Raw genomic sequence first — 18,869 nt, forward strand, 5'->3', positions numbered from 1 at the left:
GCAATGAGGACCCAAGGTGGCTGACTGTAAAGATATAATACAAAAATATAATTATCTATTACATGAATGAAAACACAAATAAAAATAGGTAAGCCAGAGCACATTCATACTGGACTTCCGGTTTGGGATTAATGGGGATCTGAAGCACCCTAGGGATCTGGGCTGTCCGGGGCACTGTTTCTTTTGGAAAGCGAGGTACTGGAACACCTGCTACCAACCCAACTTCAGGGAGAAGTTGGGCTTGAATGCTGCGCACCCCGAGAGAGTGTGATCTCGGTGAGGGCGGGGTTCTGAATCAAGGATTCTCCCCACCACCTTGAGGTCCTCTTGGAGAAGGGCGAGCCACTAACTCTGCAGTGCCTCAGGAGTCATTTAATTGGCATAAGATCGTCAGAAACCAAGCTCCAGTAACAGCTTTCACCAACTATAAGCGAAGGAAACAGCACAGACAACCCGCAGAATTGTTGAAAGGTAAAGATCATTATCGGACTTTGTAAACCAGAACGGCAGTGAAAAGACCAGGATAAAAAATTTAAAAGGACAGAACTTTATAGAGTAAACGTCAAGGATTAACTATTGAGTAAAATTTTGGACACTGGTGAAGTTTTAAGGACGAAAAAAGTTAAAAGAAATATTGTTTATACATACCTGCAGTTAGAAGAGAGATAGCCAGCATGAGAAAGGAGGTGTAGACTAGTGGAAGCGTCGTGAGATGGGAAGTAAACAGGGGAGCAGACAACGTGCTGCCTAGAGAAGACAGCAGAGGGCAGGAAGCAGATGTCAGGATCTAATATGTTGTGTGGTTCCTTGGTCAGAGTTACGCCATGTTTAATCTGTAGTTGCTAGCCTTTTTCTCCCTCCAGGTCCAGGTGTTGTTTTGACTGTGTTTTCCATGGGAGAGAATACTCTTATCTATTTCTACAGCCAGAGACCTTGATGGGCCGAGCCTTCCCACAGCCAAGTTCCCATCGCCCTGGAGGATGGGGGGAGGCTGGGAGTGAGTGGTTTGAAGTATCACAAGTTTCGTTTTCTTTCTCATTCTCTACAACGCCTATGTTCAGCCAAGATCCTTTCTAGGCCTTGGAATATGGATACTTGTATCAGAGCCTAGTCTTTCAATAAACCTTTTGAAATCAAGACACTTGTGCTTCTTGCAGAAGGGGGAGATGAACTCTAGATAACAAGCGTTCCATAGTCTGACATTTTGTTGAGAATCCCGCTTTAACTCCCCCAACCCCTCACCCAGGAAGGATGGATGCCAGCGAGAACCTGATTGATCCATCTGTGCCTGGAGATGAGGGTGTCGGGACTGTAGAATTGGCTGCCGGTGGTACCGGGCAGGACAGAGCAATCCTTGAGGGAGCTCGACCAAAAACGAGTGGGATCCATGGACGTGAACAGCTGATATCATTGCCAACTCCTCGGCAGTGGGGCTCTAGACTCCGGGAAACCAGAGAGAGGTGAGCTGGAACCATGTTTTCCCACTCAATGATTGATCTAAGTAAGACCATCGGGCCGACGGAGCTGGGAGGAACAGGAGGACCTGTTTGGGAAATGGGTCGGCTATCCACGCTCTCGGCGGGCGCTACTCTGGACAGTTCCCAACCGTGGTATCGTTGGGATGCGGAGGCCAGACGTCTGGTGGAGGATGTCCACCGGGGGGAGACCAGCGGGCCTCAGAACTGGGAGACCGCGCGTAATGAACTCCTGAGTTGGGATTACACCGATATGGGCTCAACTGGAACTTGGGACATTGGCGCAGGAGCTCAAGGTGCAGACCCACATTGGAACCGTTTGCAAAATCAAGCCCATGTGGTGCAGTATGGAATACTTGCAGTTACAGGAATGGCTAAGGGCTGGTTGGCGAGTGCCGCGGAAGAGGAAGAAAACCCCAGGGAGACAACGGGGTGAATTCGGCAGGTGAAGATTGGGTGCCAGGGATTTCGGAGGAGGCCATGGAAGAGGCGGATAGACAGCAGTGCAGCTGGGAAGAGACCTTGCTCCTGCCAGAACAGATGGTATCGGTCGAGAAGGAGGAGACAGAATTCGGCACTCCTGCCCATTACCGGCGGCTGGAGGGCAGGTTGGATGCGATGGAAGGAGACCTGGCTCAAGCTGTCTATCTCATTGGCCTGTTGGTGCAGGGTGAGGGCGCCTCCCAGCCGGCTTCCTGAGGACGAGAAGCAGGAGGGGCACACGCTTGCGCTCAGCTGCCCCCTGGTCTACCCACTCCAGGACCCCGGCCAAAGGTTCAAGCCCAACCTGGACCCCAACAACCTGTGCCACCACCAGCTATTCAAGTTCTGCAGCCACAACAACCGCTGCTGCCACCTCCGCCGATTCCTGCCCCGCAGCCGCTACCACAGCCGCCGCTGGTGCAACCTGCACTAGCCCCGCAGCCTTTGCCGCCACCACCGTTACCCGCCCCAGGTCTGCCGCCGCCGCCGCAACGGCAGCCGCCGCAACCGATCCCAGTGCTGCCGCCGCTGGGGCCCGTGGGTCCAGGAGCGCAGGGAGGGTCCCAAGTTCCTCCAGCAGGCCAACTGATGCCAGCACGCGGCCCGACTCTGAGGAGACAGGCTGGTCAGGGCAGGCAGGCGCCAGGGGGACCAGCGAGACCAGCGCCTAGACCTCAGCAGATCCCGGGTCGGGTGCCGGCTCCCCTCCGACCACAGCCTCAATAGCCACCGCAGTTCGACCCTCCACTGCTAGCCCAGGGACGGCAAGGTGGAGCGGAGCTACTTATGGGGTGGATTAAGCTGGAGGCCAACTTTGACAAAGATACCCACAAGTTGGGATTTTTCGTGGTACAAGCCCTCTAATTTTTCAATCGATGGGGATATCTGTTCCCAGACGAGGAGAGCTGGGTTACCCATTTAGCATCATCATCTTCTCTGATCTGTCAATGATCAATGAGGTGCTACATAAATTTTTATATAAGGGAGTGGTCGTTTATCTGGATGACGTGTTAATTTTTATAGAAACCAGAGAGGAACATGTTAAATTGGTCAGAGACGTTAGGGCCACCCTGATACAACATAAACTCCCTATTAAGTTGTCCAAATCTGGGTTTCATAAGACTGAGTTGGACTATCTGGGCTATCGCATTTCAGGACAAGGACTAAAAATGGACCCTGCTAAAATCCAAGCAGTGAAGGAATGGCAAGCCCCTACTACCCAAAAGCAACTACAATCTTTCTTGGGCTTTGCCAACTTTTACAGGCAATTTGTTAAGGGGTTTGCCCAGATCGCCCTCCCATTAACAGATTTACTCAAGACAAAAGGGAGGGGAGAGCAAACGGCTAAACCCACAAGCAAGCTTAGCTGGGGGCCGGAATGCCAGGCGGCGTTCGAGAAGTTGAAGGACCAATTTAACTCTGAACTGGTCCTCCAGCATCCAGACGAAAACCAAGCCTTTATAGTGCAAGTGGATGTGAGCGATGCAGCCATTGGCGGAGTCCTCTGGCAGAAAGGGGAGGACGGAAAAGTATGGCCCTGTGCATACTTGTCTAGAAAATTCACCAAGGCTGAGCGTAATTGGAATGTCTGGGAGAAGGAAGCTTTCGCAGTTAAGATAGCCCTTTCTACGTGGCGGCAGTGGCTGGAGGGGGCACATCATCAGTTCGAGGTGTGGACTGACCACAAAAACTTAGCTTTACGCACACCCCGAAGGCTTAATGCTAAACAGCTTTGGTGGGCCGAATTCTTCTCAAAGTTTGATTTCACCCTAAAGTTTCTTCCGGGTAAATCCAACTTCCTAGCAGACACTCTCTCGCGTATGCCTCAACTGCAAAGCAGAAGGGAGGAGACTATCGATACTGTCTTCTCTCCCCGTCAGTTGGGAGGTGTGGTCACCACTTGTAGCCAAGCAACCAAACAGCAGAGTGAGCCAAGTGGGTGGAGAGCTAAAGTGAAAAGCGAAGTGGAAAAGGAGGGGGAGCGAGCACCCACAGGAAAAATGTTTTAAATGGCAGCAGGAGACTGGATTAAAGAAACTAAACTTTATATTCCCGCTAGCCTCAGGAAAGAGGTGTTACAGCAATGTCATGATGCTCACACCGCAGGCCATTTCGGTTATCTTTACACTTGGTTCAAAGGCAATTTTGGTGGCCAGGAATGAGAAGAGATGTGTCACTATATGTGTCTTCCTGTCCTACTTGTATTATGGCCAAGCCTAGAAGGGGAAAGCCTCCTGGATTGCTACAGCCCCTGGAAGTTCCTAATCGGCCTTGGGAGGTGATCTCTATGGATTTTATCACTGATCTTCCCCCCTCAAAAGGTTATACTTGTATTTTAGTTGTGGTGGATTTGTTTTCCAAACAAGCTCATTTCGTTCCGTGCACCACCGTGCCTACAGCTAGAAAGCTGGCCAGTTTGTTCATGAAACATATTGTAAAACTGCACTCTTTTCCTTCCAAGGTAATTTCGGATCGCGGTGGACAGTTCGTTGCCAACTTTTGGTGGGAGCTTTTACAACTGGCGGGCATTGAACAAGGATTAAGCTCCACCTACCATCCTGAGAGTGAAGGGCAGTCTGAAAGGCTAAATCAAGTGTTAGAACAATTCCTCAGGTGTTACATTAATTTTCAGCAAGATAACTGGACCGAGCTGCTCCATTTAGTAGAGTATTCGTATAACAATTCGGTCCACAGTTCCACAGGAGAAACACCTTTTAAAATTGTGCATGGATATGAAGGAGTAGCATTTCCGTTTAACTACAACCAGAAAGCAAGCAAGCCGGAGACTTGGGAGACTGGTGGACCTCCATCTCCGAACAATGGACCTTAATTCAAAAGACTCTGGCCAAAACAAAAGCGGATTACAAAAAGTATGCTGATCGCCATCGTGTGGAGCAGTGGGAATTGCAGCCTGGGCACAAGGTCTACATCTCCACCAAGAACTTTAAAACGGAGCAAACGAGCAAGAAATTAGGGTTGAAATATTTAGGACCTTTTCCAATTAAGAAAGTAATAAACAGGGTGACTGCAGAACTTGAACTCCCAAAGAATCTACGCCATGTACACCCCACGTTTCACATCAGCCTACTGAAAAAGGCGCCACCCCCAGATGAATGGAACCCAGAACAACCGATACCCCATCCAACTCTTATTGATGGCCAAGTACACTATGAAATAAAAGAAATCTTGGACTCAAAACGCAGACATAAACTTTTTTACTTAGTCAGGTGGAAGGACTTTGAGGAGGGGTTTCGGGAGTGGGTGGAGGCTTCTCAGGTCAGCGCCCCAAGGCTCCTCGCTAAATTTCATTCTAGGTATCCTGAAAAGGCGGAACCAGAAGGGTGAGAGGAGGGGTCTTAAGGGGGGCAGAATGTCAGGATCTATTATGTTATGTGGTTCCTTGGTCAGAGTTACGCCATGTTTAATCTGTAGTTGCTAGCCTTTTTCTCCCTCCAGGTCCAGGTGTTGTTTTGACCGTGTTTTCTGTGGGAGAGAATACTCTTATCTATTTCTGCAGCCAGAGACCTTGATGGGCCGAGCCTTCCCACAGCCAAGTTCCCATCGCCCTGGAGGATGGGGGGAGGCTGGGAGTGAAGGGTTTGATGTATCACAAGTTTCGTTTTCTTTCTCATTCTCAACAACGCCTATGTTCAGCCAAGATCCTTTCTAGGCCTTGGAATATGGATACTTGTATCAGAGCCTAGTCTTTCAATAAACCTTTTGAAATCAAGACACTTGTGCTTCTTGCAGAAGGGGGAGACGAACTCTAGATAACGAGGGTTCCATAGTCTGACAGCAGGAAGACCGACTAGAAGAAGCAAGACCCGGAAGCAAAACAAGGGAAGTACTGGAAAGGCTACAAAGACTACAGGAAGAGGAAGCACGCCATTTTAAGTGAGGTATGAAGCGAAGCCATTAACCATAGAGAAGCGGCTAAGAAACCATAGAGAAAAAATGCCCGACATTTTGGAATCAAAAGGAACTATTTATAATTGTTAAACAAGAGTTATTTAAATATATTGAAATAAGAGAGGAACTAAAAGAATTCAAAACGGATTTAAGGAAAAGAGTGGATACATGGGGAGGTGCGAAGCCGAGTCCTACGATGGCAGCAAAAAAAGCAGACAGAGAATGGCAAGCCTCAGTAGATGCAGCAATTGAAGGATTAGAAAAAAGAGCTGCAGAGAATCACAAAGAATTGCTGCAAAAAATGCAGGAAATGCTTTCAAAAGATTTGAAAGATACTATTAAGGCGGAAGTAGCGGGACTGGCAAAAAATATAGATGGAATAAAAGAGGAATTGCAAGCAACCAACAAAAAAGTTGAAGAGGTAGAGCAAAAGACTAAGGATTTAGCAACGAATATAATGTAGGAAAATCAAGGGATGCAAGAGAGAATGGCGTTGATGGAATGCAAGGTGACGGAAAGGCAACTAAGATTTCGCAGCATGCAGGAATCGGATATGCAAACTGTGCAAGAACAAATGACAGGAATTCTGGCAGAATTTCTAAATATAGAAACAGAGGAAATATCAGCAAATATGGATCTGGCATACAGAATCAACTCAGCTTATGCACAACGAAAGAAGATACCAAGAGATATTATTGTCCAATTAGTGACAAAAAGAATAAAAGAGGCATTTTGAAGATCCCTTAATAGTGGAGGGAAACAGGATCCGGATTATGAAAAAAATGCCAAAAAGGATTCTCCTAGGAAAAAAATATAGAGTTTACCCAGAAATTAAGATAAAAGGGCATCAGATACAGATGGGAAATACCAGAAGGACTAAGCTTTTATTATAAAGCTTTAAGAGTCATCCTCAAAACAAGAGAGCAGATGGAAAAGTTTTTTGAGGAAAATGTGGAGGACTTTCCCAGACCATTAAGAATCTAACATAATGGAATACAAATTATTATCGTAGAATGTAAATGGACTAAACTCACCCCAAAAGAGAAAAACAATTTTTAATTGGCTAAAAAAACAAAACTGCAATATAATTTGTTTACAAGAGACACATTAGGGATCAAGACACTAAATATCTAAAAAATAAACAATTAGGAAAAGAATATATAACATCGTCTAACCAAAAGAAAAAAGGAGTAGTGATTTATATTAAAGAGACTATAGACTCTAAATTAAGTTTTCAAGATCAGAATGGAAGATATGTGGTGGTGGAAATTAGTGTAAATGCCAAAAAAACATTGATAATAGGTCTCTATGCACCCAACGGTGCAAAAGACCAGTTTGGATCAAATTGGATCAAGACTCATATGACCAGATGATAATGGCTGGAGATTTCAATGGTGTTGTGGATTTACAAATAGACAGGAAAATAAAGGGAGGTAACAAAAAATCTGGAAAGTTACCAAAAATATTTTTCGAATTAGTCCATCAAGAACAACTTGAGGGGGGGCGGGGCGTCGTGAGCGTGCATGCCAGACGCGTGAAGTTCAGGCTCCTGACTCAAACTCCCTCCCGACTGATTTAATCAGCTTTTAACCCGAGCTCTTCATAACAGATCGTGGGCAAAACAGGAGGTAATAAAAATAAGACTTCAGAATTGACCGTACAAACGGTTAAAACCTTTTTCTCACCATCTGAATCAAAGAACGGGGCTGAGATGGAGCTGCATGCTGCAACCAAGATGGCTGCTGCCCCTGCCAGTCAGAAGGCAGATTACAAAGAAATCCAGGTACTGGAAGCTCATATTAATCTTAAACTAGATCAACTTGAGGAGAAATTTGCTAATCGGATGGAAAAGTTGCTTAAGCCTATGAATGAGCAGCTAACCCTCATTAATGAAACTCTTCAGCAAGTTACTAAAACAGCTGACTCAGCGTTAGACCTCAGCCTGTCTTTGCAAAAAGACGCGCGCATAATGCAAGCAAATGAATACTGGCTGAAAAATAAAATCATGGATCTAGAGAATAAAATAAAATACAATAATTTGAAATTCCGCGGATTTACAGAGTCAGACGAAGGCACAGCAGATTTAACTGCGTTCTTATCAGGCTGGCTTGCTCATGAGCTGCAGTTGGAGAAGGGGGTGGCACCAACCATATTGTCTGCTTACAGGCTGGGTTCCCCTCGAAATCTGAGAGCAAATGCTAACAGAGACATTGTTGTCCGCTTTTTGGATTCCCGTACCAAAGAAAAAATCATTCAAGAAGCAAGGAAAAGAGGCACGTTTTCTTTTCAAGGGAAAAAAATACAAGTCTTCCAGGACCTGTCGAATGAAACGCTGCTGCATAGGAAAGAGCTTAAGCCTGTCACCTCAACGCTAACTAAAGCAAATATCAGATACAAGTGGGTGTCATCGACTAAGCTACAGGTTGCACATCAAGGCAGAGTTCTTCATGCAGTGGATATAGTCTCTGGCCTGAAACTTCTCACCGATTTGAACTTGCCAACCCAAGACTTGATCGTCAACCCAGCAGAAAACATCTCGGCTCAAAACCTTCCCACTCAAGAGAGATGGATCACAATCCCCACGAAATCATCTTCTTGAGCTAGAGATTGTTCACCAATGTCTCCTGTTTGACTCGGCTTTTGATGCGAAGAGCTTGCAAGGAATAAGGGGGGTGGGGGAGGGGGGGAAGGAAAAGAGGGGGGAAATTTAGGCTTGTTTCTTTTTTGTCTGAGAACTGACTGTTCTCTTCTGTCGCTACCCTTATCTTTTTTCTTTCTTTCTCTCGCTGCCCTTCACCCTTTCATCTCCAGCTATTTCATCTTTTTCTTGCCAATCTGTGGTCGGGGGGGGGGGAGTGGGAGTTACCTGTTTTTCATTCTAGTTCCCAAATTTCTTAGGGACCTCCAGATATAGGGAGGTAAAGATTTCTTTCCTCCCTATTAGTAGTACAGGAAATTTCTTTCTGTGCTTCTGGAGGGGTTAGCTCTTTGGTTTCAAGGAGCTATAGTTTAGGTTAGTTATGTCTAAGTTGTTACTGGTTGGGGGGTGTTTTGGGTTAGTTGGTACTGTTAATGTTTTCCCCTGGAAGGTCTGGTCATTCTTAGCTTCCTATGGTAAGCCGTGCAAGGTAAAGGAAGAAGCAATTCTTCATTCTAGAGCTGTATTTCTTTTGTCTGAGTTTATTACTTGTACTCTGCATCAGCTTAGCCTCTTCACAATGTTAGGTCATGACAGGGAAAATTAAAATTGTTACTTTCAACTGCAGAGGCTTAAATAACCCCATTAAGCTCAAACGTGTTTCCACAGCTTTAGCACAGCAGAATGCAGATATATTATTTTTACAGGAGACCCATTATAAAAAGGAAATGCCTCAGATACTGAAATCTAATAGATTTAATTTGCAGTTCCAAGCTCCTGGCTCCTCAAACGCAAGGGGGGTTGCAATTGTATTTTCGAAAAATATCAAATTTCAATGGGTAGACTCTGAAGTGGACCCTAGAGGAAGGTTCATATTTATCAAAGGGAACCTGGAGGGGACAAGGGTAACCCTAGCTTCGATTTATGCGCCTAATGATAAGCAACTTGATTTTTTGCATGAAACCTTTTCCAACCTATGTATGTTTGCTGAAGGTGAGATTCTGATTGGGGGGGACTTTAATTGTATAGCTGATTTAAATCTGGATCGGTCCCAGAGGGATGGGAGACGTTGCAAGAAAATACCACGTCAACTGAAACTACAAATGTTGTTCGATAAATTTGCTTTTAAGGATGTCTGGCGAGCTCACCATGGAGTAGAGAAAGATTTCACTTATTTTTCAGCCCGGCATCAAGTTCATACCAGAATCGATTTTATTCTGGCCTCCAGTAAACTTTATCAAAATTTAATTTCTTCTAATATTGGGAGTAAAATCTGGTCAGATCATGCCTGGGTGGAAAGTCACTTGAATTTAGATGATAAAATAAAACAAGAAACTCATTGGCTATTAAATAAATCTCTTTTATTAAACCCATCTATACATAAAGAAATAGAGGAAGTACTTGAAAATTATTTTAAAGAGAACATTGCAGGGGAGGTCTCCCAGGCAACAATTTGGGATGCTATGAAGGCAGTGGTCAGAGGGAAAATCATCTCAGTAGCCTCCTTCTACAAGAAAGAAAGAGAGAAATTCAGATTGGACATTTTAAGCAAAATCCAAGCACTAGAAATTAAGCATAAAAAATTTAATAATAAAAAAGTTTACAAACAACTTCTGCTTGAAAGAAAGAAGTTGGAATCTCTAGAGTCCTCTAAAATCAAGAAGAACTTACTTTTCTTAAAACAGAAATTTTGGCACAGAGGTCCTGGAACACTTCGCTTGCTTGCTTGGAAAGTGAAAAAAAAGATCTCAGCCCACCAAATTAATCTGATTAAAAAAGGCAATAAGGATTATACTTCCAATAACAGGGAAATGTTGGAAGTATTTTACAACTTCTACTCTAAGCTCTATAGAACCACAAACCCATTTATATCTGATATTGACAACTTCTTAGCATCCTGCACCTCCCTAAAAAGTCTTACGCCAGCGCATAGGGAATTCTTGGAGTCGCCCATTTCTCTCCAAGAAATCACAGAGATTATCAAGAAGCTTAAACTTAACAAAACTCCCGGCAGGGACGGTTTTCCTGCCGAATTTTATAAAAGCTTCACACATAGCTTAGCAGAACCACTCAGGCTGACTTGCAATGCAATTCTTACCCAGGGCATCTTCCCTCAGTCATGGAATGAAGCCTCGGTCATTGTGATCCCCAAAAAAGGTAAAGATGTCACCCTCCCATCATCCTATCGTCCGATTTCTTTGCTGAATCAGGATGCTAAAATCTTTACAGCTATATTGGCCAACAGATTAAACAAAATCATTAATCATTACATTCACCCTGACCAAACCGGCTTCATTCCACACAGAAACATGGCAGACAATGTGCGTAAATCTCTTAATATAATCAATCATTGCATTACCTATCAAATGGAGGCTCTCTTGTTGTCACTTGATGCAGAAAAAGCGTTTGACAGCTTGGAAACTAATTACCTTCTGAGACTCCTGTCAAAAATGGGTTTTGGCCAAACTTTTATACGATCAATCAGCTTACTTTATGCCAACCCTACGGCCCGGTTAAAAATAAATGGTATAAATTCAAAGGATATTAAACTTACAAGAGGGACCAGGCAGGGCTGCTCCTTGTCACCACTACTGTTCGCCCTTGCTATAGAACCTCTGGCGGAATCCATAAGACAATCAGCTGAGATCAAAGGCATTAGAATAAAAAGTCATGAATATAAAATTTCTCTCTTTGCTGATGATATGGTTCTGTATATCTCTCACCCTTCTGCTTCATTACCTCCCTTGGAAGACAAGTTACATACCTTTGGTCAACTATCAGGTCTTAAAATTAATAAATCTAAATCTGAAATTTATCCTATTAATTTATCCCCAGACACACAAGCTCAGATAGCCTCCAATTATGAATACCAATGGATCAGCAAGAACTGGGTCTATTTAGGAATCACGATCCCTGTTAACCTAGCAAATTTAAAAGAATCTAATTTTAAAACCCTAGAACTCAAAGTTATAGGTGAATTTAAAGAATGGAGCAAGTTGACTTTATCCTGGGCTGAAAGAATACAACTGGTCAAAACCATGATTTTACCACTTTTCTTATTTAATTTTCGTATGCTGCCTATTAATCTCACTGATCAAGATATCCAAAAGTGGCAAACTCTTATAAATAAATTTATTTGGGCTAATAAACGTCCTAGACTTAATTTTTCAACCATGAAACGTTCAACCAAAAAGGGTGGCTTGGCTATTCCAGACCTAAAATGTTATTATATGGCAGCACAGCTAGCAAACATAGTGCTTCTTTTGCATTCCTCAGATAGTTCAGACTGGACATATGCTGAAACTGCACATCTTCTTCCCCATGATATAAAGGATATAATTTGGACAGACCCTAAACACAGGCCTACCCAAACTCTTGCCAATCCATTTTTGAAATCTACTATATCTGTATGGGACAGGGTAAGAAACTATCTAGCTCCTACACCGTCACCACTATCATCCTTCCTGGACCAATCGTGGTTTCCACCAGGTCAGGATTTAATTTCATTTCAGCAATGGAAGGTAATTAAGAAATCTAGGATCATTGACATCATCAAACATGGGGCCATCCTAACTAAGGAGCAAATAGAAGGGGATACAGAGGTTGTGGTCCCTTGGTATCAATACTTACAATTATCTCACCTTATAGGCAGCCAATTATTTGTTGACTCCTGGAAACGGGAGTTTACAGATTTTGAACGTTTATTAAAAAAAATAGAGCCTCATCGTAAAGGCCTCATAGCTAGCATCTATTCTAATTTAAACTCACAGAATGATCAATCCTCATTAAGGTACCAATTGAAATGGAATACGGACTGCAGTACCCCCTTAACAGAGGAGCAATGGTCCACAATATGGTCTGGCAAGCCCCTAAATTCGAACGCAATCAATATCAAAATGTCTTCTTTTAAATTGTTGTCGAGATGGTACATGACTCCTCAATTACTACACCAAATTAATCCCAATTTAACACCGCTCTGTTGGAAAAAGTGTGGTCAAATTGGTGACTATATCCATTTGTGGTGGTCTTGCCCCAAGATCCAATCATTCTGGGACTTAATTTCAAGGAAAATTAAGGAGATTACAGATTATGAACTGCTCATGACTCCAGAATCAATTTTGCTGGGTCTTTGGGAAGACCCTGTCATACCAAAGGTGCAGAAAAATTTAATATTTATGTTACTTGCTGCTGCAAAAATGCTTCTAGCAGCACACTGGAAATCAGACAAGCTTCCGAAGCTACAACAGTGGGTTCAGAAAGTATGGGATATTTTTATTATGGAAAAAATAGCAGACCACCTTCATTCTATTGATAAACCACAGTATCAGTCATCATTCTTTACGCAATGGTTGCCCTTTTTGAATTACTTATACAATACCAATCAACTGCCTAATGCTGACATCAATACTTTTAGCTTCTTAGCTATATTATGAGAATATCTTCTCACTGTTCCCCCTTGCACTGTTTTTGTAGTCTATTACATTGGCTTTGTTATTGTTATTGACCGTTCCAAGGTTTGTTTCTTGTATTATTGTTATATGTATTTATGAATATTGTAAATTGTAAAATGAAAAATAAATAGTTAAAAAAAAAAAGAACAACTTGAGGATGTATGGAGAAAAGAAAATCCTAAAGGCAAAGATTTCACATACTACTCCACGAGGCATTCATCATTTTCAAGAATAGATATGATTTGGACATCAAAAGAACTAGCTTTAAGTACAAAAAAGTGGAAATTTTGCCAGGGGTGAGTTCAGACCACGGTCCAATATTATGGAAAGCAATAATGGGTCGGAGAAAAGTAAGATGGAGAATAAATGAAGATCTGTTACAAAATCAGGACAACTTGAACTATTTGAGAGAGGAGACAAAACATTTTTTTCGAATAAATAATAATAATGAAGTTTCAATTCAAATGGTATGGGATACATACAAGGCAGTCATAAGAGGGAATTTAATTTTATTAAACAACAAGGACAAGAAAACAAGAGAAATGGCATGAAATACAGGAGAAAGTGCATAAAAAAGAACAGGAACTGAAGAAAAAATCTGGGGGGGAAATCAATAAGACAAGAAATTAAAATACTGCAGGAGCAAATAAGAGCCATTAGCAACAAGGAATTAGAATGGAATTTAAAGGTATTAAAACAAGTCATAGGAGCAAATAAACCAGGAAAGTACCTAGCCTGGCAACTGAAGAAGAAAAAAGAGAAGAAAATCATTAGTAGGATAATGGAGGAAGGAAAGGAATTGAAAGATCATCAAACAATTAAGCGTGCCTTCTACAAATATTATGCGAAACTATTCCAGAAGAAGGCAGTAAATTTGGAAGAAATAGACCGATATTTGCAAAAAACAGATCTACCAAAGATAACAGATGAAATGAAGCAGAGACTGAATGCTCCAGTAACAGAGGAAGAAATCGTACAAGCAATAGAAGCAGCAAAGATTGGGAAAGCACCAGGACCGGATGGGATCACTGCTAAATTCTATAAAGTAATGAAGGAAGACCTTGTACCAATCTTAAAAAAATATAATGAATGATATACTTCAAGGAAAAGGACTTCCAAATACATGGAATGAAGCAAGTATTGCTTTGATCCCGAAAGAATTACAAGACTTGAGAGATGTGAAAAATGATAGACCAATTTCACTTATAAACAATGACTAATGGTTAATGGACTTTATAGGAGAGGACCAGGCTGGATTCCTACCAAACAGACAACTAAAGGTCAACTTGAGAGTGGTTATAAATGCCACTGAATATTTTGATAAGCGACCAGACAAAGAAGTTGGCTTTTTCTTTGCAGATGCAGAGAAGGCCTTTGACAACTTGAACTGGGACTTTATGTTCGCATCAATGGAAAAGATGGACCTAGGTAAAGAATTTATAGAAGCAGTAAAAACAATATACAAGGAACAAAGAGCGACAATCTGTGTCAATGACGACCTGACAGAGAAGTTTGAAATAAGAAAAGGTACAAGACAAGGATGTCCACTATCACCGTTGTTATTTGTGATGGTCTTAGAAATATTACTAAGGCAGATCAGAGAAGATGATGAAATAAGAGGAATAAAAATAAAGGGATCTTCCTATAAGTTAAGCGCGTTTGCAGACGATGTGATGTTTATAGTAGAAGATCCACTACAAACTCTGCCAAGACTACTGGAAAAAATTAAGGAATTTGGAGATTTGGCAGGCTTCTATATAAATAAAAAGAAGTCAAAAATAATAACTAAGAACATGACCAAGAAGAAACAATAGAAACTAAGTGAAGTAATGAACTGTGAAGTGGTACACAAGACTAAATATTTGGGAATAGAGCTGACAGCAAAAAATATTGATTTATTTAAGAATAACTATGAAAAGCTCTGGACACAAATTGAAAGAGATATGATAAAATGGAATAAACTAAATTTGTCGTGGTTAGGCCGGATTGCCACAGTTAAAATGAACGTGTTGCCTAGAATGATGTTCCTAATGAAAACAATAGCAATTGTAAAAGAAAAAAAACAATTTGAAAAATGGCAGAAGATATCGGAATTTGTGTGGGCAGGAAAGAAACCAAGAGTAAAGGTGAAAGTTCTTTGTGAGGCTAAGGAAAGACGTGGAATGCAGCTACCTGATCTTCGACTTTACCATGAAGCGATATGTTTAGTCTGGCTAAAAGAATGGGTGTCCTTAACCAATCATAAATTACTAACTTTGGAAGGTTATAATAAACTATTTGGATGGCATACATATATGTGGTACGATAAGTATAAAATGGACGCAATGTTTCAGCACCACTATTTGAGAAAAAATTTACTGTTGACTTGGCTAAAGTACAAGAAATTTATAGACCAGAAGAAACCACTTTGGATTATACCAGCTGAGGTGATCAACCCAAACTTAGAATATAAAGGAAAAGAATGGCTTACCCTCAAAGACTTAACAGAAGTAACAGATAATGAGTTGAAGCTTAAACCAAATGAGGATTTGCCATTCAAATATGGTTGGTTGCAATATAGACAAATCAAAGACTTATTTGATTCAGATCAAAGAAAAACAGGCTTTAGAACTAAGAATTCAGAGCTAGAAGAATTACTGTTGGGAGATAATAGTAAAATAATCTCTAAAATGTACAAATTGTTATTGAAGTGGTTTACAGAAGAAGAAACAGTCAAGGTACAAATGGTAAAGTGGGCTATAAATTGTAATAATGAAATAACGATGGAAGCGTGGGAACAATTATGGAAAAATACTTTAAAAATATCAACATGTACCAGTATTAGGGAGAATGGCTATAAAATGTTATACAGATGGTACTTAACACCGAAAAAATTAGCCACAGCCAACAAATAGCTATCTAATAAGTGTTGGAAATGTAAGGAGCATGAAGGTTCTCTATTTCATATGTGGTGGACTTGTCGTAAGGCTAGAGACTTTTGGACCAAAATATGTACTGAGATGTCTTTGATACTTGGTTATAATGTTGCAAAAAATCCAGAAATGTTGTTGTTATCATTGCATTTGGAAGATGTTGATATAAATGATAAGATATTGTTATATTATATGATATCAGCAGCTAGAATAATATATGCTCAGTATTGGAAGAGAGAAGAAATACCTGAAATTGAAGAATGGACAAGGAAATTGTACATGGCTGAAATGGACCAACTAACAAGAAATTTGAAGGAGCAAGATCCAGAAGCATTTTTGGAAGATTGGAAAAAGTTGAAAAAATACATGGAAAGAAATGAGATGTTAAGGGACAATTATGGTCTTTTGAGGGGTTGTGAAGAAATTAAGTAAGATAAGATATAATTAAGAACAACTTTAGTATAGAAATAAGGTATTATTAATAACGGGGGGTGGAGTGCTGTTGGAAGTCATTATTGAAAAGGGGGGAGGGGAGGGGGTGGGGGAATATATACAGGGAAATTGAAATGGAATGTATTTGTACTTGAATTTGATTATATATTGACCCATCCAATAAAAATCTATTAATAAAAAAAACATACTGCCCCATAAACTGTCATGTTATGTATGCCAGCATACCTGCCATTATTGTATTATGCATTTGGTACTGCTCAGTGCTGTGTGCCAGAATTATATTCTGAATACTGTGTAGGTCATCTGAGAGCGTCTTAACTGGTAACATTAAATGCAGGAGAGCCAGTGGGGCCTCTCTGTTATCTGTTGAAAATATGTACTTTCACTTTTCCAGCAAATGTCCTTGAAGGCGAGCTGCTAGCAGCAAACGTATCTTTTCCCAGAGACTGGGTTATTTTCCTTTGTACTCCCTTTAGTCTAAACTAAACAGTTCCCATGTAACTTCTTTGGGGTTTTCCCGCCAGAATGTCAATGGACCCCAAAGGGTGGGAAGTTTCCCTGTAATTAGCAATGCCTTTGTTTGAATGGTCACTTCTGCCAATTGACACTTTTGTGTGAACATCCTGAACTGTATGGATCTCAATAAAGCTACTTCAGCTGGAACACCTGCGTGTTAACTGTGGAGGGCTTGAGGGAACTAAGTGCCATGGACTGACATAAGCACTTTTAAATTTTTTTGTCTTACAGCCATATGGATCCTAAAAGTCCCCAAGAATAGGTGCAAAGTGTACCTCACCCCTTCCCAGAGGCTATTACACAACAGTGGGGCAGCAGCAGAAGTGCTCCAGGCCATCACACACCCGATCCTCGAGAACGAGGGATGTGTTAGGGCCAAAATAGACATGCAGGTTTTTAAAGAGTTGGGCCAACCCAGGTGCCTGCAGCACACAGCAGCTGTTGGAAATGACTGTTCAAAATAAAGGAGAGGCCAAAGAGTCTCAGAATGTCACCAGGGGTGGGGGAGGGCTCCTGCCTCTCTCCTCAAACCATGAGCAAGGGAGGGTTCTCTGTTTTTGCTCCACATGGAGTATTCTGTGCCCATGGAGCAGTAAAAACAAGGAAATACCTCCCCCCCCATGCTACGTTGACACAGGGAAATGGCTTGGGGCATGCCTAAGAACAGCCATCATGTATATGCTTTTGTCTGGGGGGGTGGATAAAGGGGGAAGCAACGTGTAAAATCAAAACTGGTGTATATAAATTATATAAAATGGTTTGCCAGACAGGCTTTGCCACTGGAGCAATCGTGGGAAGTGGACTGACCTCACATGATATTATAATGTCACTTCCAGTTGTGCCTGGAAGAAGACATCACTACGAGCTGGGAATTCCCCCCCAAACCATAGAGATATGGAGAATTCCTAGAGCATCACAACATCACGTCCAGGTGCAACCAGAAGTGACATTGTGCAATGTTGCCCCCCAACCTCCATTTTTGCTCCCACTGGAGTGAGGAGAGGCATTGGAGTTCTGGAATTGGGGCAGGAGATTGTGGTAAACCTATATGTAAAGTAGGGCCTGCACACAAAATTATAAAAGAAACCAAAACATTAAAGAACAGAGTCGAATATCATAACCATTTATTTGCTATACTTCTACTGTTTATGTACAGTAGAAGCGGCATTCATACTTTATGCCCATAACCTCTTTTCTATCCAGTGTTCTCTTATATATTCTATAGGAATTGGGGTGCACTTTTAGAAATTGATAAAAAGAATTCCCATTCATTCAGCATTATACTAAAAGAGGAAATAATTATCTGAGAAATGAGTGAACCCCAATGATAGTGCTTGTAAGTAAAGCAGAAGGTTGGGAATACCAGAAGGCACTTTCCTGTGATCAACTCCTACCTGAGACAATATCACTGTGTTGTAATAAGACCCCTTAATGGGGTAACCTGAGCCTCTGAAAAAGCTGCTCTGGCATGGTTGAGAACGGCATTCTCTGGTTGATAATGGGATGAGCAAGAAGGACAGCAGCAATACTGGCAAACAGCCGAAGTTTCCTGCTTATTAACATGTCATATTAAAGTTAATGATACACAACTGGACAGGGGAAAATTCAAGAGATTCCTCTTTTTCACCTCTAAGCGACCTACCTGTGCATTAGCCAGAGTTAGTTTGTGTCAAGCTAGGTCCCTCTGCAGTCCATCAAATAAGAGACTGGGACAACTGCAGTAGAATAGGGAATTAAGAGCATTGTGAAATCCCTCACAACAGTTTGTAGTTTTTGGCAACCGTTCCAGGGCTGCATCATGGTGATTCCACATTCTCATAGGAAACCGAGGATCTCCACCTGCTGCACCCACAATATGTCAAAAAGAAGTACATGAGCACCTCATTGTGGCTGTCTCCATCTGGAAATGCGGCCGCAAGTTCATCAAAAACAGTTCTCACATCATTGATTGGGACAAAGGCTAATGCAGCAAGAGATTTCTGTGTCATTTTTATGTTCATATTAGTTTCATGTTCAGTCTTCAAGCCAATAC

Source organism: Eublepharis macularius, chromosome 1 (genome assembly GCF_028583425.1).
Source record: "Eublepharis macularius isolate TG4126 chromosome 1, MPM_Emac_v1.0, whole genome shotgun sequence".
Taxonomy (NCBI): domain Eukaryota; kingdom Metazoa; phylum Chordata; class Lepidosauria; order Squamata; family Eublepharidae; genus Eublepharis; species Eublepharis macularius.